Source organism: Sminthopsis crassicaudata, chromosome 1 (genome assembly GCF_048593235.1).
Source record: "Sminthopsis crassicaudata isolate SCR6 chromosome 1, ASM4859323v1, whole genome shotgun sequence".
Classification (NCBI taxonomy): domain Eukaryota; kingdom Metazoa; phylum Chordata; class Mammalia; order Dasyuromorphia; family Dasyuridae; genus Sminthopsis; species Sminthopsis crassicaudata.
Genome location: NC_133617.1, coordinates 82386673 through 82407158, shown reverse-complemented (window position 1 = coordinate 82407158; position 20486 = coordinate 82386673). Strand labels below are relative to the sequence as shown.

At 35.3% G+C, this 20486-nt stretch overlaps 1 long non-coding RNA gene across 1 annotated transcript in view; it reads left to right on the top strand.

The window, feature by feature from the left end:
- The window catches only part of LOC141552534 (uncharacterized), an 81175-nt gene extending 61391 nt beyond the window's left edge, over positions 1-19784 (top strand). The window contains exons 2-3 of the long non-coding RNA XR_012485230.1: positions 18912-19118; positions 19445-19784. This is a non-coding gene — a long non-coding RNA (uncharacterized LOC141552534). The remainder of the gene's footprint in view (positions 1-18911; positions 19119-19444) is intronic.
- The last annotated feature ends 702 nt before the right edge of the window (positions 19785-20486 follow it).

Sequence of the window (20486 nt, the reverse complement as noted above, 5' to 3'; positions counted from 1 at the left end):
GATAGCTAAATGGTTGTGGAGAAGATGATATATCCCATTTGATGTGAGAAAGACACATGGAGTTCAAAAAAAAAAAAAAAAAAAACATAGAATCTGCAAGTAATGGGCTAGTCAAAAGCCATTTATTAAGCACTTGTTAGTTGCCAATAAGAAACAGCTTGATGATTCAATAGATAGAAAGAGCCCTGGGCCTGGAGTCAAAAAGACTCAATTCAAATTTTGCCACAGATATTTACAAGCTATATAAGCCTGGGCAAGATCCATTAGAGAAATAAATGACTCTGTCCTTGTTCCCATGATTGAAAAGGCTACAAGCCAAGAGTAATGTGAAGGGAGAGTTGGTGCATGCGTTTTTGTTCACAAAAAAGCCTCCAAAACTGAGATGCAACAAAGAATAGATCAATTATCTACTGCTTGTGTTAACTTTGGCCAAGAAAATAAAGTTTTCTACACCAGTAAGCAACATACTACTCTTATATGGAATCATCAATTATGGTATATAGAGAAATATTGAATGCTGTGGATAAGTTTATTTACCTTAGTTATACACTTTCCAGTAATGTACTCATTCATGAAGAGGTTAACACATACACCAGAAGTAATATCATGTTTGGGAGACTGAAGAAAAGTATGAATGAAAGAGAAAGAGATTATCTACCCAACAGACAGTCTACAAAATCATCGTGCTGACCTCATTTCCATATGTGTGTTAACTTGAACATTATACTAGCTCCAGGGCAGAAAACTGAATCACTTGCATCTGAATTATCTTAGGAAGATTTTGAAGATCACCTGGCAGGATAAGGAACTGGACTCTTAGGACTTTTCTTGAGCTAGATTTCCAAGCATTCAAACTTGACTGCAGAAAGGGCAATCCCAATAGGCTGGTCATATTATTTGAATGCCAAACTTATGTTTGCCTAAAAGATATTTTACAAAGAATTCACTCAAATTAAGTGCTTACACAGAGGTCAGAAGAAGCGATACAAGGACACCCTCAAGGTCTCACGGAAGAGCTTGGAATCTATGGTATGTATAGGAAACATTGAAAAAGGACTGCCCAGCATGGTATGTCCACATCTGCTCCTGGTAGTACTCTCTGAGGCCAAAAAAAAGGAGAAATATCATCCCTTCTCCATGTACAAGTCCTTCATATTTCACAAAAAAGTGTTTATTATCTAGAAGGAGATTTTCAGGGCTCACCAGAAGAATTATATAACCATTTCAATATATATTTAATGAATAAACACAGATAATAATGACTTGAGCTTACACAGCAGTTTAAGCTTAACAAAGCACTTTCCTCCTGATAATATATTATATAGCACAAGTCTATATCCATTGTAGAGATGAAGAAAGTAAAACAGAAAGCTTTCTGATCTGTTTCTAGTCAAATAGCATATGTGCATACCCACATATATACACACACACATAACATATGAATGCATATATAAATTCATATATAATAGACATACATACAAACATATACATCTAAAATAAAGTATATTTACATATATGTTTTGTATATATATATGTGTATGTGTGTGTGTGTGTGTGTGTGTATAAATATAGATATAGTGGGATTTTGACTTAGATCTCTTGACTCCAAATGCAGAACTATTTTCTGTAAGCCCATCTGAATATTGATTAATAGTGGCTTGAAATTGACTGGGAAGTCTCTAGTATTTGTGTCTCAAGGATCTGTCCTTGATTCCAACTTATTCAGAGTTACCTATTCACAATGACATGGATGCATGAAGACATAGATAGAATGCTCATTACATTTCCAGATGATGCAATGTTAGAGGGAAGGGGTAAATAATACTCTTTCTCTTCAAGCATGGAGAATAGGCCTGCTTCATCAATGCTGTCTTATACCTGAGCCCTCTCTAAGCTCTCAGAATAAAAGGTCTTCACAAAGCAATGGAAATTCAAGAAAGGACTATTAGACTTCAGAGACTTTTAAAGCCTGAGGAAATTACCTTCTTAAACACAAAATCTTGACACCGCTAAAGACGTGCCCATAGGCAGATGTAGAAAGGATCAGCGTGTCAGGGGAGAGAAGCTGTTGAGTGCAGGGCTGAGCACCTGGAACAGATGAACTCTTAGAAATAAAGTGGTCATTTCCAGTAAAGTGTCTGAAAACATCAGCAGGGACAATAGACTGCTTTTGTTTTGTTATATTTTTTTCTATCTTCCTTTCTTTATTCTTCAGACATTTTCCAACTAACTTTCCTCTAGGCCCAATAAACTCTTTCAACTATTTGAATCAATTCATTGGCCATGGATTAAATTTCAAATCAAAGAAAACAACAAGAACTGGGAATATAAAGAAAAATAAAAGAGATAGTCTAACTTCAATGAGCTCACAAGTCACACTATCAGGAATAGAATATAGAAATATATACAAACTGAGATGAAAATAAGGTAATTTTTTTTAAAGTGATGAGACCAGCATTTAGAATGTGAAATTTGAGCTGTGCTTTGAAGGAATTCTAAAGGCAGAGGTAAAGAAAGAGTAAATCCCAAGCAAAGGGGATTGTTCTGTGCAAAAGCATGAAGATGAGAGATTTGGACGTTCCATATGAGTAGTAGCAAGAAGGCTATTGGATTGAACAGAACAGTTTATGAAGGGAATTAATGAATACAAAGACCAGAACAACCTGCATTGTGCCGTCATTATAAGTATGTAATCTATGCCTTTGTTCAAGTCATTGATATGGAGTTTTAAGATGCATTCCCGGATGATAGTACAACATTAACAGAACACAGGGACTATGCAACTAAACAAATTAATCATTTTGACTGGAGTGTAAAGTGTATGGTGAAGACTAAATTGAGATAAGGCTGTCAAAATAGGGTAGAGTAGCTTATAGAAATCCATGGAAACCAAGCAAAGGCATATGAGTTTCACTTAGTAGATAAGATAAAATTTTTCAGCATAGAAAGACAAACTCTGGGGATTGGGGTCAAGAGAAAATAAATGGATTCTCCTACCCACTGAGTGATCATTCACTTTGCCCTATGGAAAGATAAAATATGCATAAAGATAAATATAATAGAAATTAAAATGTAAGTGCACATAGAGAACAAGTTGATATAATTGAGGATGTCTGACCTAGGAAAAAGAAGACTTGTAGAATGAGTCATGATCCCTGTCTTCAAATATTTGGAGTCTTGTCATGACACAGAGCTTTAGACTTATTTTCTTGGACAAAGAGAATAGAACTAGAAGTACTGGGGAAAATTGCAGAGGCAGACTCTAGCTTAATATTAGAGGATGAAATTGTAACAATTAAATAAGGACAGGGACAGAAGCTATGATTCTACTGCTACAGGGAACTCCATAATAAGAAAACTATTGATAATAAAAAAATAATAATATCTAGTATTTATATAGCACTTCTTAAAATTCACAAAGTGCTTTCTCAATATTTTCATTATAATCTTAACAACAACCCTGAGAAGTAAGTGCTCTTGTTGTTCCTATTTTCTAAATGAGGAAATTCAGGCAAATGGATTAAGTGATTTATCCAGAGACACACAGCTTAGTGTCTGAGTCTGGGTTTGAACTAGGTCTTCCTCACTTAGGGCCAGATCTCTAACCACTGAAGCACCTAAGGACTTAAAAAAGTATAAAATTCTTTATCTTAGAGAGTTGTCTAGAATACTGAGAGGTTAAATGATTTCTCTAGAGTAAAATGGCTATTATGTCAAAGAGGCAATGCTTTTACCCAAGTCTTCCTGGCTCTGAGGCCACCGTTCTATCCCCTAGAAGCATCCTGGCTTTCTAACAATAAGGACCAGGCAAAGAGAGAATGGAACACATGGAGAGGTACTATTTTTCTCTTCACTGAAGGCAGGGTAATCTTTACTGATGATGCAGTAGAGAGGGGTCATAGTCATGTATCCAAAATAATCCAACAAATATACATCAGGTGCTTAATGTGTTCATGGAGAACAAAGATTAAAAAGAAAAAGGAAAAATACTGATTTCTCCCTCTTGGTCCCTTCTATTTCTGAAATTGTGTGATTCTGTAAAGAATACAAAATTCTATAACATCAAATAAGAGAGGAAAGATTCAGTACCACCCTGGAGAGATCAGGGTGAACTCTCCATAGGAATTGTCATTAGTTCATGAAAAGAATAGCAACAGCAAAAAAAAAACAAACAAACAAAAAAAAAAAAAGTTGGGGGATGGGGAAGTAATTTGGGCATGGGGAAGGAATGACATAACCGAATGTGCATCAGCAGAAATGTATAGATGAGACTTGAGAGATTGAGAGTCAATTAATACTGCCTTCTGACTCAGTCCCTAGAGAATCCCATCCCATAATAAACAGAAGGAGCTATACATATGGATGGAACAGATCGTCACCAGGGGAGGGTCATTCTTTACCTTCTGTCTGCTTGAATGTGAACACTTGAACATTGCATAATTAGACACTCAAGCTCTGAAATGTCCTTGTTATGACAGTATTTAAATAGTATTAGTTTGAGGGCCACAGTAATTTAAAATCTTCCTGGACACCTTAAATGTTGCAAGTGCTATGGTTTCAGAGACATAGAATCTCAAAGATAAAATGGATCTTGGAGACCTTCATCTAAACTTCCAGTTCTGTTCTCCCTTCTGTATTATATAAACAAGGAGATAGACCCAGACATGTTTGATTATTGTTCAGTCATATAACAAATCACAGAAAAGTTGGTGTTTGAAGTCAGGACTCCTGTCTCACCACCAGCACTCTTTTCATCAAGCCATAGTGGATTTAGGGATTTTTTTGATAGATAGGATGGCATCCAAGACCAGTCGGAGAAAACCAAGATTCTGGTGTTTTTCGGAAGAAGGCAATGGAAGAGTAATGGCTATTGCCCAGGAGACAGTGGATAATTTGTGTACTCTCAATATAATCTATTCAACCTAGGAGGCATTTGCTAAGACTATACTAAAGGTTACATGGCATAATAGGTAGAAAGAAGGACTACCTTGAAATCAGGAAAATCTAACATTCTGGAAGTTAGATACTGAAGAAGTCACTTAAAGTCAACTCCCCAGGCAACATTCTAAGATTGTAAATTGTTTCAGAAGCAGCCAGTAAACATTGCTGGAGGATTCTATTTTCACTAGAAGTTTTTCTGTACTATAAAATCTTGATGAATTCAGAAAAATAAAATGAAAAGAAAAGTAACTATAGTCGTTTGCTATTTCCTGGGGATACAAACAAACAAACAAACAAACAAAAAAAAAAAAAAAAAAAAAAGAAATAGTCTCAGCCCTCAAAAGAGCAGTCTATATTTTTTTTTTTATGTGGGAGACAGTGTGGATGTAAACAAATAAGCATATGCATATTATTATGAGGAAGCCAACAGTACTAATAATCCGGGGGTCAAGAAAATGTTCCTTTTGGATATGACATATGAAGTTATTCTTAAATGAAGATTCTAAGAGATAAAATGTAAAGCATACACCAAAAATAGTAGATAGCCCATGAAAAGATTTGGAATGATGACTTCTAGGATAGTTAGTATGCCAGTGTGGCTGGAACAGAATGTTCAAAAGAGAAAAATATGAAATAAACCTGGAAAAATAGAATATACTCAAGTTGTAAAATATTTCATGTGCCACACTGAAGAATATGTATATTTTTTCCCACAGTCCATAGGGAGATGTTGGAAATTTATGAAGAGTTCAGTGACATCTTAATTCTTGTACTTCAGATAGATAACTTTTGGCAGCTGTGTGAAGTTTGTAGAATGGAAAACCTGGATATTAAAATCCAATTGGATAAATCCAACATGGATAAATGATAATGGAGGCCTAAAGTAGGATGCTGGTCATATGAATGGGAAAAAAAGATAGATTCAAAATGCATTGTGGAGATAAAATTGATAAAATTTAGCAACTGATTGGATTTGGAGGATGAAGAATAATGAAGAAATGAGGATGAGACTGAAGTTGTAAACCTTATTCACTGACAATTTAGTGATACCTTCAAAAGAAATAGAATATTTGGATGTGCGATAGGTATAGGGAGAAAGATCACACATTATAGTTTGGGCATGTTAAGTTTGAAATGCTTACAATGCTTTCAGTTGGAGATATAAAGTAGGGAGTTGGTGATGCAAACCTGGAGTTCAGGTCCACACAATCCAAAGTGTAGCAAAAAATGAGAAAAGACTCCAGGGCAGAACCTTCAAGGACATACATGTTTAGAGAATGAGACATCAGTTATGACGTGACAAAGGAATCTAAGATGGAATTATAGCCTTACATGTAATTGAACTTACATCTCCTGACTCTCAAACCAGAACTCTTTTTAAATTTTATTTTATTATCAAGCCATGCTGCACTTAGGACTTTCCTTGATAGATGAAAAGATAACTCGGATCATCCAGAAAATGTCAAGGTTCCGGTAAATTTGTCTAAGTTGAGGAAAAACAAAAAAAGAACTAGGAGAGAGAATTGTCATTAAAATCTAGGGAAGTGAAAGTATCCAGAAAGTGGGTGTGGTAAATGGTGTTAAGTGATATTAAAATTTCAAGAAAGTTGAAGACAGAAAAGGCCTAACCATGAAAATTTTATATTGAAAGATGCTTCTATAACAACCTGTGATGGGTAGCAAGGTTTTGAAGCTATATAAGGATATAATTTAGAATGCCAGATCTGGAAGAGGTCTTAGAACAAAAACAATTACATCAAAGAATTGTAGTTAATAATATTCTGGGCTTAGGGAGTCTGAAAGATTTGAGTTCAATTACTGTCTCAATCACTGAGTAATTTGAGTAAGTCATTTGGCTTTAGTTACCTTATCTATAAAATGGGGATAATTTTCCCCCATCATGACCACTTCCTCTTGTCATCTAGCTTTTATGTGTTCTTTCCCCATTAGAATGTAAGCTTATACAAAGTAGAGTTGTCTTTGAGGCAGCTAAGTAACTCATGAATATCACAATGTGATTGGATTCAGGAAATCCTGAATTCAAATCTTGCCTTATTTATTTGCTATGTGAGGTGTCATTTAACCTCTCCTTGTCTCAGTTTCTTCATCTACAAAAAAAAGAATAATAATAGCATCTATCTTCCAGAGTTGTTGTGAGGATAAAATAAAATATAAAGTCCTTTGAAAATCTTAAAGCATGATATAAATGAGAACTATTATTATTATTATTTTTTAAAAATTATATTTGTAACATCAGTACCTGGCACATAATAAGAACTCAATAAATGATTTTAAATTTAATTCTTTATAGGATTTTTATGAGAGTCAAATGAGGTAATACAGTCTGTCCTAGAAGTCTTAGTGCAGCCTTAATATTTAATGGCTATTTAATAATCTTTAATAGCTTTAAATGCATTAAAACATCTGGTACATCCTGTATACATAAAGCGTTTTTGCAAACTAGAACACTATATAAATATTGGCTAGTAATAATAACAATGACATAGAAAGTTAAAACTGGAAGAAAAGAGAAGATAAAACATTACATGTCAGACTTGGATGGATCCTTAGAAAATGGAAAGTTAGAGCTAAAAAGGACCTTAGAACATAGAACTGAAGAGATGGAAAGGACCCCAGAAAAGATGACATTAGATAAAGGAAGAAATGTGTTTGCAATTGTGCATTAGGAAGATATATCTGGCAAGGTAAGAAGGATTGGTTAAAATGGGAAGATATTGGAGGCTAAAATACGAGTTAGGAGGAATTATTGGAGAGGAAATGGGAACCTGCATAAGGCAAGACAGAACAGATATAAAATATATGAAGGAAATGGAGTTAACTGAGCTAGGTGGCTGATTGGATGTAGGGTTGAGAGAGAAGAAGAGTCAAATATTTGTGTTATTTATAATATGTAATTGTATATTATAAAATGTTATATAAAGTTCTTATATTATTATTTTAAATTATTAACATATATTACATATTAAAATCCTGAGACTTTTGATGTAGAGCAAACTCAGCAAAAAAAAAAAAAAAATGAGAACACTGATGGCCACAAAAATACGTAGTATTAGAATATATTTTCTAAACATAATATATGTATATGTAAATACATATATATATGCATGTATCACATACATCTGCATATATCTATGTGTGTATGTATATGTATATTTGTGTTTATATTTACATCTATATATTATCAAACTTCTCTCTTTTGATATCCTTTTATGTTTCCTTGACTAGCTGTTGTGCATCTTCCCCTGCTAACAATCAATCAACAATCAACATATATTTATTAAGTTTTATTATGGGACATACTAGCACAGTACTGCTTAGCATGCTGTAACCTATCAGAAAAGGTGTTATGGGGTATAAGCAAAGGAAAATTGAACTAGCTCAGAAATAATGTGAAATGCACAAACTTAGAGAATGTACCACAAATGTTCATAGAGATTATTTGTGTTCAACTTGTGGCAAAGCATTTCAAACTCATATTGGTGTGCTCAGAATAGTCAAACACACTAACTTGTCTTTAGCATAGTGATGTAAATTTGGTTCCCCTCAAGAATGAAAGACAGTTCTCTTGTTGCACAAGAAAAATTGGATTCAGAAGATAAAATTAACAGTTTACACTCATTTTCAGTGTTCCTTTTCTGGATGTAGCTGATTCTGTCCATGATTGATCAATTGGAATTGGATTAGCTCTTCTCTATGTTGAAGATATCCACTTCCATCAGAATACATCCTCATACAGTATCATTGTTGAAGTGTATAATGATCTTCTGGTTCTGCTCGTTTCACTTAGCATCAGTTGATGTAAGTCTCTCCAAGCCTCTCTGTATTCCTCCTGTTGGTCATTTCTGACAGAACAATAATATTCCATAACAGTCATATACCATAATTTACCCAACCATTCTCCAATTGATGGACATCCATTCATCTTCCAGCTTCTAGCCACTACAAAAAGGGCTGCCACAAACATTTTGGCACATACAGGTCCCTTTCCCTTCTTTAGTATTTCCTTTGGATGTAAGCCCAGTAGTATCATTGCTGGGTCAAAGGGTATGCACATTTTGATAAGTTTTTGGGCATAATTCCAGATTGCTCTCCAGAATGGTTGGATTCTTTCACAACTCCACCAACAATGCATCAGTGTCCCAGTTCTCCCACAGCCCCTCCAACATTCATCGTTGTTTGTTCCTGTCATCTTAGCCAATCTGACAGGTGTGTAATGATATCCCAGAGTAGTCTTAATTTGCATTTCTCTGATCAATAGTGATATGGAACACTTTCATATAGTGCAAATAGTTTAATTTCATCATCTGAAAATTGTCTGTTCATATCCTTTGACCATTTATCAATTGGAGAATGGCTTGATTTCTTATAAATTAAAGTCAATTTTCTGTATATTTTGGAGATGAGGCCTTTATCAGAACCTTTAACTGTAAAAATGTTTTCCCAATTTGTTACTTCCCTTCTAATCTTGTTTGCATTAGTTTTGTTTGGGCAGAAACTTTTTAATTTGGTGTAATCAAAATGTTGTATTTCGTGATCAATAATGGTCTCTAGTTCTCCCTTGGACACAAACTCCTTCTTCCTCCACAAGTCTAAGAGGTAAACCATCCCAGGTTCCTCCAATTTATTTATGATTTCATTCTTTATGCCTAAATGTTGGACCCATTTTGATCTTATCTTAGTATGTGGTGTTAAATGTGGGTCCATGCCTAGTCTCTGCCATACTAATTTCCAGTTTTCCCAGCAGTTTTTGTCAAATAATGAATTCTTATCCCAAAAGTTGGGATCTTTGGGTTTGTCAAACACTATATTGCTATTTTTATTCACTATCTTGCCCTGTGAACCTAACCTATGCCACTGATCAACTACTCTATTTCTTAGCCAATACCAAATGGTTTTGGTGACTGTTGCTTTATAATACAGTTCTAGATCAGGTACAGCTAGACCACCTCCACTTAATTTTTTTTTCCATTACTTCCCTTGAAATTCTCGACCTTTTGTTGTTCCATATGAATTCTGTTGTTATTTTTTCTAGGTTATTAAAATAGTTTCTTGGAAGACTAATTGGTATAGCACTAAATAAATAGATTAGTTTAGGGAGTATTGTCATCTTAATTATATTCGCTCAGCCTATCCAAGAGCACTGAATGCCTTTCCAATTATTTAAATCTGACTTTATTTTTGTGGCAAGTGTTTTGTAATTTTGCTCATATAATTCCTGACTCTCCTTTGGTAGATATATTCCCAAATATTTTATACTATCGACCATTATTTTGAATGGAATTTCTCTTTGTATCTCTTGCTGTTGGATTGTGTTGGTAATGTATAAAAATGCTGAGGATTTATGTGGATTTATTTTGTATCCTGCAACTTTGCTAAAGTTCTGAATTATTTCTAATAGCTTTTTAGCAGAGTCTTTGGCGTTCTCTAAGTATACCATCATGTCATCTGCAAAGAGTGATAATTTGATTTCCTCATTTCCTACTCAATTCCTTGAATCTCTTTCTCGGCTCTTATTGCTGAGGCTGGAGTTTCTAGTACTATACTCAATAGTAATGGTGATAGTGGGCAACCTTGTTTCACTCCTGATCTTACAGGGAAAGGTTCTAGTTTATCGCCATTACATATGATTATTTTAAGGAATAGTCCATTTATTCTTATACTCTCAAGCTTTTAGTAGGAATGGATGTTGGATTTTATCAAATGCTTTTTCTGCATCTATTGAGATGATCATATGGTTTTTTATTAATTTGATTATTAATATGGTCAATTATACTAATAGTTTTCCTAATATTAAACCAGCCCTGCATTCCTGGTACAAATCCCACTTGGTCATCGTGTATTATCCTGGGGATGATTTTCTGAAGTCTATTTGCTAATATCTTATTTAAGATTTTAGCATCAATATTCATTAAGGAAATTGGTCTATAGTTTTCTTTCTCAGTTTTCGATCTACCTGGTTTAGGTATCAGTACCATGTCTGTGTCATAGAAGGAATTTGGTAGGACTCCTTCAATCCCTATTTTTTCAAATAGTTTATGTAGCATTGGAATTAGTTGTTCTTTAAATGTTTGGTAGAATTCACATGTAAATCCATCTGGTCCTGGGGACTTTTTCTTAGGAAGTTGGTTAATAGCTTGTTCTATTTCTTTTTTTGAGATGGAACTATTTAGACTACTTACTTCTTCCTCTGTTAATCTGGGCAAGCTATATTTTCGAAGGTATTCTTCCATTTCATTTAAGTTATCGAATTTAGTGGCATAAAGTTGAGCAAATAGCTCCTAACGATTGTTCTAATTTCCTCTTCATTAGTGGTGAGTTCACCCTTTTCATTTTCAAGACTAACAATTTGCTTTTTCTCTTTCCTTTTTTTAATCAGGTTTACTAAGAGTTTGTCTATTTTGTTGGTTTTTTCATAGAACCAACTATTAGGTTTATTAATTAATTCAATAGTTTTTTTTTTTTTTTTACTTTCAATTTTATTAATCTCAGCTTTTATTTTTTGAATTTCAAGTTTTGTGTTTGTCTGGGGGTTTTTCATTTATTCCTTTTCTAACAATTTTAGTTGTAAGCCCAATTCGTTGACCCTCTCTTTCTCTATTTTATGCAAGTAGGCCTGTAGAGATATAAAACTTCCCCTTATTACTGCTTTGGCTATATCCCACACATTTTGGTATGATGTCTCCTTATTGTCATTTTCTTGGGTGAAGTTATTAATTATGTCTATGATTTGCTGTTTTACCCAATCATTCTTTAGTATAAGATTATTTAGTTTCCAATTATTTTTTGGTCTATTTTCCCCTGGCTTTTTATTAAATGTAATTTTGATTCCATTGTGGTCTGAAAAGGATGCATTTACTATTTCTGCCTTCCTGCATTTGATTTTGAGGTTTTTATGCCCTAGTATATGATCAATTTTTGTATAGGTTCCATGAACTGCTGAGAAGAAAGTATACTCCTTTCTGTCTCCATTTAGCTTTTGCCAAAGATCTATCATATCAAACTTTTCTAGTATTCTATTTACCTCTTTGACTTCTTTCTTATTTATTCTGTGGTTTGATTTATCTAATTCTGGGAGTGCAAGGTTGAGATCTCCCACTATTATAGTTTGGCTATCGATTTCCTCTTGCAGCTCTCTTATTTTCTTTTTTAAGAATTTAGATGCTGCACCACTTGGTGCATATACGTTTAATATTGATACTGTTTCATTATTGATGCTTCCCTTTAGCAGGATATAATGTCCTTCCTTATCTCTTTTAATTTGTTTTTGCTTGATCCTAGATGAGGATGGCTACTCCTGCTTTTTTGGTTTTGCCTGAAGCATAGTAGATTCTGCTCCACCCTTTTACTCTTAGTTTGAATGTATCACCCTGTTTCAGGTGTGTTTCCTGTAAACAACATATAGAAGGATTCTGACTTTTAATCCAGTCTGCTAACTGCTTCCTCTTTATGAGGCAGTTTGCCCCATTCACATTTATGGTTAGAAGGACTAATTCTATATTGCTTGCCATCCTATTAACCCCTGCTTATGCTTTTCCCCTTTCCTTCCCTCTTACCCCCCTACCCAATATTAACCTTGTGAACACCACTTGCTTTTCACAGCCCTCCCTTTTTAGGATCCTTCCCCCACCTTAAAGTTCCTCCCCTTATTTTACCCCTTTTCCTGGAAATTTCTGTATTCCCTTCCCCTTAGCTTACTCCTTCCCTTTCATTTTCCAATGAAGTGGAAGAAGTTTCATCATAAATTGAATATGTCTATTGATACACACTATGTTCATCTCCCTCCTTTCTTTCTCTCAGATATAATAGGTTACCTTTGCCTCTTTATGAGATGTAGTACCACCACTTTACACTTTTTTATGATATAATTTCCTTTCTACCTCTAGTTTCTAAGACAAATTATACATATGTTCTTTACATATTTTTATAACAGAAGTATAGTTCTCAAGATTTCTTTTTACCTTTTTAGAAATCTCTTGAGTTCTGTATTTGAAGATCAAACCTTTTATGTTGGTCTAGTTTTTTCATCAAGAATAGATGGAATTCATTTATTTCGTTAAATGTCCATCTTCTTCCCTGGAAAACGATAATCATTCTTGCTGGGTAAGTTATTCTTGGTTGCATACCAAGTTCCTTAGCCTTTTGGAATATCATATTCCAGGCCCTTCGTTCTTTTAATGTGGATGCTGCTAGATCCTGGCTTATCCTTATTGTGGCTCCTTCATATCTGAATTGATTTTTTCTAGCAGCTTCCAGTATTTTTTCCTTTGTCTGATGGTTCTTGAACTTGGCCACTATATTTCTTGGCGTTTTAATTTTAGGGTCCCTTTCAGTAGGTGATCGATGAAGTTTTTCAATGTCTATTTTACCCTCTGTTTCCAGAACATCTGGGCAGTTCTCTTTGATAATTTCCTCAAAAATAGTGTCCAAGCTCCTTTTTTCCTCAAATTTTTCAGGTAGTCCAATTATTCTCAAATTGTCTCTCCTGGATCTATTTTCTAGGTCTGTTGTCTTTGTGATAAGGTACTTGACATTCTTTTCAATTGTTTCATTTCTGTGGTTTTGCTTGACTACCTCTTGGTTTCTCCTTGAGTCATTCATTTCTACTTGTTCAAGTCTAATTTTCAATGATGTATTTTCTTCACTCACTTTTTTTATATCTTTTTGTAATTGTCCAATTGTGTTTTTATCTTCTATGGAGTTTTTTTCCATTTTATCCATTTTATTTTTTAGAAAGCTGTTTTCTTTATCCAGCTCACTAATCCTGTTTTCCTTGGAGTTGTTTGCCTTTTTTAATTCACTGATTTTATTTCTCAATGATTTGTTTTCTTTATCCACTCTGTCTTTAAATGCGTGGAATGACTTCTCCAGGATCTCTTGCCAAGCTTCCCTTTCCTTTTCCCATTTCTCTTCTAGCTCTCTTTTGATAGCCTTTTTGATATCTTCTATGAGATTCTTTTGTATTGAGGAGCAGATCATATCCCCCTTAGGGGATTCCTCTGGGGACAGTCTGTTTTTAGTCTCCTCAGTATTTGAAGTCTGCTCTCTCTCCATACAGAAGCTGTCAATGGTTAGAGCCCTTTTGAATTTTTTGTTCATTTTGTCAAGAGCAGAATGGAAGAAAACAAACTGACAAGAGAAACAATTGGTCTCTTTTTTTGGGGGTGGGGGATGGAGCTGGATGGTGTTAATGGGATTCCTCTACAGACTCGGGGTAGGGCAGCAGAGAGCCACTAACAGAACAGCGATGGTTGTGCTGAGTCTGTGCTCTGAGGCTCTGAGAACATGCTGAGTCACTCCAGGTAGGGGTTGGGGGTGGCCAGTTCTGAAAGAGGCTAGCTTCCCGGGTTTTAATCCTCATCTCTGGTGTTTACACCCTCTCTGCTGTTCCTGGCTTGCTGCCAAGACTAAGTATCCACAGTGGGGTAAAAGCCTTTTCCCAGAAACGTCAGAGATCATACCCCTCCCCATTGGGTCTGAGCTGTGTGAGCTGTCTTTCTTGCTCTGGCTTGCCTGCCCTCAGTCTGTGCCCAATCTGATTGACCCTCCCGCAAGCAAACACAGACCTTTTCTGTTGAATTTCAACAATGTCTTCTCTTGGTGATTATTTGTGGGTTTCTTTTCTGGTCAAGCATTAACTTTGAGGTTTGTCATGAAGTAAGTTCTGAGAGTAAATGCGGAGCTCAAGCAGCTGTCTGCCTCCACGCTGCCATCTTGGCCGGAAGTCTCTCTCATCACTTATCTTTTGGACTGTGTCAGTGGTTTCCCAATTGATCTCATTGTCTCCATCTTCTCCCTTCACTAATCAATCTTCCACACAACTACCAAAAGTGCTTTTTTTTTTTTTTTTTTTTTTTTTTTTCTCTAATCGAAAGTCTGAGTATGTCACATTTCTGCTCAAATTCTATGAAATAAAATCCAAACTATTAGTCTGGCATTTAAGGTCCTCATTATCAGACTAACATCTCAATGATTCATATTAACATCATGAATTCTTTTCATGCACTTATTTTATTCTAATCTAGTGAGATAATACATCCCGACTTTCTCTTCTCTTCTCCAACTTTTCTTTTTCTATGCTTGCATATTTATACAAACTGCCATTGTGCCTAGTACCTAATGGTACTCATAATACAAATAGACAATATTTATATAACTCTTTAAGGGTATCATATTACTGTTCAAATGTTATCTCATTTTATCTTCACAACAACTCATAGAGTAAGATACTATTATTATTCCCATTTTACAAATGAGAAACATGAGGCAGACAAAGATTATAAGACTTTCTCAGATCACACAACTAGCAACTGTTCAAGGCCAACTTTGAACTCAGGTCTTCTCGATTTCAGGATCAATTTTTATTTCTCTATTACCACTTTTTTCTTTTAATCCAAGCCTCATTCTTAGGTTTTCTTGCCTTCTTGACACCTCTCCATGTCCCCCCAAATGAAAGTGGCATCTTCCTTCTTGTGTTTTCTTACACTATTTTTTTTTCTGGATCTCTCTTTCCCTGATCATAGTCTTCTCACATCACATTTATAGATGTACAAGTCATATTTCCCCTACTGAGAGACTGTAAGTTTTTTGAATGAAGGGGATATTTTGTTTTCCCCCAACACATTCATATCCCCAAGACTGTATATATAGTTACTTCATAAATTGTCAATAAATTTGTATATTGACTTTCATAATGTCTAGAAGGGGAAAGATAACTCTCTTACTGCACAGGTCCAGGTTGACTCCATTGGCAGTATTTTATCCATTTCTGAATATCATATATTAAGGATGAGAGTGACAAAGAGAAGTGAACAAAGGAAGGATATTCAAAATAGTGAGAGTGCTGGATTCAATTCCATATGATAATTGATAAAAATGGACATAGTGAGTCTATGCAAAAAAAAATACTTAAGGGAGTTTTGATAGTTATTTTCTAGTGTTCTAATGCTGTCACACAGAAGACAGAGTAAATTTCTTCTTTTTGCAAAGGGTAGAACTATAGATTTCAATAATGACAGTGAATTGTTGATATGACTTAAGCTCCATAGTTTTAAAAATAGTTTTTTTGAAAGCAAAAGAAAACGAAAACTTGTTTTGGGAGGCTCTTGTGAAATGCATATTACAGTCCCTTTCCATCAGCTTGGACTCTTATCAAATGAGATAAAATGAAATAACATGTTAAGTGCTTTGTAAACCCTAAAGCACTAAATAAGTTCTATGTACTAGACACTGTACTAAGCATTGGGGATACAAGACAGTTCCTACCTCAAGGATCTCATAATTTAATGGGGGAAATAGCATGTAGAAAGAAGTTGTATAGTTGGTGGGGGCCATTACACATTGGAGGGGCTTTATGATGCCATGCACCTGGGGTGGGAATTATTTTAAAAGGTTTAAGTATCCGAATTTATTCCAGTTTGCTAAATGATGAAATTGTGGATATAATAAACAGGAAAGAATCCATGTAAGAAATGATGAAGACAATTCCCTGGGAGCCATTCTTAAATGGATGATGATCGTTCCCAGAATTTTACCATCCACCCTCTCCAATCAGAGAGAAAAGGGGATTCCAGAGACAGGGACTGCTAAAAATATGAGTTTGGACTCGTGCCTTAAGAAACTCACTTTGGAAGCAAAGATACACAGTCATATTAAAAGTTCATATTAAAAGTTTAACGATTGTCATTGGTAAAGCTGACTGAGCTGACTCTAGCATACATATCCGTCTACAAACTCATTGGGGTGGATTGGGGTGGGTGGAGCACCTCTGATGTGAAGGCTACTGAGCCCTCTTCAGGACTGCTTATCCAATTTTGATGTTCACCTGGCACTCACCTGTGACTCCAAGAAGCTGAAGCACATGCAAGGGCCATACCCTAGTAAACTCTCTCAGCATATGGTCTAAACCATATAGAGGGAAACTAATGGTCTCACCCCCTCAGTTTATTGGAGGGTATTATACCCCAAGCATATGAAAATTTCCCTCAGTAGAATAAATGATGAAAATGATTTGTACTAATGGACTGAAGCAAATGTTGCAGGGTGCTTAGAGCTTGATCAGACATCAAAGATGCCAAAGTATTCCACTGCATTCTGAGCCATCACCAGTCATCTTGACATATGTCTTGTCACTGGATTTTGATGACTCTGGAAAAGAGCAAAAGTTTGATGACTGAACAACTCTGCCTCACTTAAATCCAATACATGTACAAGTCAAAACATCACCCTGTAATGTCATTTGTCCTTTTCAAAAATGAAGGACAAACTAATAGCACTTAAATTCCATGCATCTAAGTTTTCTCATCTTCAAAATAAAGAGATTTGATTATTTGGTATCTGAGGTCCCTTTTAGCTCTTGATCTTATGAAATGATATACATTGCACAGAGATACACAAATGTACAAACAGACAGATGCATAGACAAACCAACATAGAGGAAAATCCAAATATTTCAATAAATATCTCACAGAGACATGAATGCAAATTCCACTTCTCTATTTTTATCATAGTGATTGAGTCAGGGACGTGGTAAGACAAGAGAGCAATTTCAAAGCCTTTGAAGTGACACAAGTGAATATCATCAGTGGCTAATGGGATCAATAGCTCCCTAGGGAAGATGGAAGAGGAATGCTCTCTGGAGAAATTTATCTACAAAATCTTTGAGAGATGGCAGCCTGGTCACTTAGCAAAGGGCACAGCTTGCTGTCCCTAACATCAGGTTTCTGAGGTTAGCACCCAGCTGAGTTATTTCTCCTTGGGATGTTATTAAGACCAAATTCTTGTAGTGACTTATGTGAAATCTAGCCCCCAAACTGGGGGCCATCTCTAACCATCTGCTGTCTTAATTCCTTCCTGACCCAGGTCCTAAGATTGACACTATTCACACTATTCCTAAGAATACACAGCCTACCTGCAGTGATTCAAGTTAATATTGGTAGTGTAGTAGATTGGGAATTAGAAACCCTCAGGGCAGACCTGCTACTTGAGATTAGATGACTTAAAATTGAAAGTGACCTAAGAGCTTTTTTCAGGCAATTATCTTATTTTATAAATGAGGAAAGCAATGAATAGAGTGCCAAGCTTGGAGTAAGGAAGACCTGAGTTCAAATCTGGTCTCAGACACTTCCTAGCTGGGTTGCCCTGTTATTTAACCCTGTTCACCTCAATTCCTCATCTATCAAATGAGCCAGAGAAGGAAATGGTAAACCAATCTTTGTAAAGTCCAAATGAAGTCACAAATGGTCAAGACACTACTGAAAATGACTAAATAACAATAAACCAATAGCAGAATTGGGTTTTGCATCCAGGTCATTTGATTTCAGATTCAGGGGTGTTTGTAAGGATATATGTCTTCTTCTTATTACCTGTGTCTCATCTTGAGCAGTTGATAAGAGGAGAAGGCAGGGAGAAAGGTCTCATCTACACCATTAAAACATATATTAAAGTATTTCCTGTGCTGGCAAAGCATGAGAAACAAAGTATATGATCAACTATTGGGGAATGTCTGAACATACTGTGGCAAATGAACATAATAGAATAATTTTATTATGATTTAAAAAATAGAGAAATATGTGGAAACACTTATGAGTCAATACAAAATAAAATAAGTAGGCCTGGGAAAACATTAAATAACTCCAATAATGTAAAATGGAAAGGACACCCTAATGGGTAAGTAAGAGGAAGAATAGTGAAATGGATAGGGCACTGTACTTGGGCTCAGAAAAAAGATGACTTCAAATCTTACCTCATATACTTTCTAGCTGTGTGACCCTGGTAAGTTTGCTCTTCTGTTGAATGAGGTCTTCTAATTCTGAATTTATGATCCTATGGATGCTATAAATTTGGCCCTGTAGATTTAAAAAATGCTGTTGTTTGTTCAGTTGTTTTGGTCCTCTAACAATCCCTTCCTGTTTTTTTTTTTTTTTTTTGCTTGTTTGTTTGTTTTTTGGCAGAGATACTGGAGTGATTTGCAATTTTCTTCTCCAGCTCATTTAACAGATGCGGAACCTAAGACAAACAGGGTTAAGTGGCTTGTCCAGGGTCACACATCTAAGAAGTAACTAAGGTTATAATTGAACTCAAATCTCCTGATCCCAGGTCTGGTATTCTATCCATTGCATCCTGCTGCCTCTTCAAATATCCTACCATCCCCCCCAAAGGTAATTCCCTGATTTTGTAGAAGTGGGTAGTACATAGCAAGGGGGAACATTGGAACTACTGACAAACTCAGCTTCTAGGTTGATTTCTTTTGCTGAATTATAGTTTGTTTGTTGTTGTTTTTTTTTTACACCACTCTGTTTTAAAGATAATAATGCATATATTTGAAAAAATAAATTGATGTAAAAAATAAAAGATACCATATTGTTTTAAAGGGGAAAAAAGAGTGCAATCACATTATTTTGAAGGTTTCTTCTAACTTTAAATCATAATCTTTTTTAATAAGCCTCTTTGCTACTCTACCTTATCTTCTATCTGCCCCATGCAGTATTTTCAGGATCAAAGTTCTATTACCAGATGACCACATCTAAAGAAACTCCCCAAAGCTGATTATCTGCCTGCCTGGACCTCTGCTCACTGAAATGTGCTATCTTAGATTCTCACACCATGAAGGACTCTCAGAGGACACCTAGGCTACTCTGTCTTAAGAATCACACTACAAGCTTCTGTGATCAGTGGTCCTACTTTGGAATCTCCCCGTTGAAAATGAACTCTTACCCAGGCTGTCTGTGATCTGCCTTCTTTGCTCCATCTCTTACTGGAATTTTGTAAGGCAGTGCATACATTTTTGGCTACCTTGTGGCTTGCTGCTGGGAACTTAATTAGCTCATAAGACTTACAGCTGGAAGAAATTTTAGGAATCAGCTCTAATCAAGGCTCTTGGTGAAGATCATGCACAAAATCAATGGAAAAATGCCCTTTGATCTTAAGGTGCCATTGTTAGATCTGTATTTCAAAGAAATCATAAAAAATGGGAAAGGATATACTTATACAAAAATATTGATAACAGCTCTTTGTGCTAAAGAATTGAAAATTGAGGACATCTCCACCAATTGGGGAATGATTGAACAAGTTATGTTGCATCGGATGTAATATAATACTATTTTGCATCAGAAATGATAAGCACACAGATTTTAGAAAAACTTGGAAAGTCTTATATGAACTGATGTTGAGTGAAGTGAGCAGAACCAGGAGGATGTTGCATACAGTAAGAACAACATTGTGAGATGATCAACTATAATAAATTTAGCTCTTCTCAGCAATATAATGAACCAAGACAATCCCAAGGGACCCATGTGGGAAAATTATGACTACCTCCAGAAAAAGAACTATGGAGTCTGAATTCATATTGAAGTAGATTATTTTCTCTTTTCTTTTTTTAATGTGTTTTCCTTGTGTTTGATTCTTTTCACAATATGACTAATATGAATATGTGTTTAATATGATTGTATATGTATAACATATTAGATTGCTTGCTGTCTTTGATAGGAGGGAGGGAAAGGAGAGAGGAAAGGAAATTTGTTTTTTCC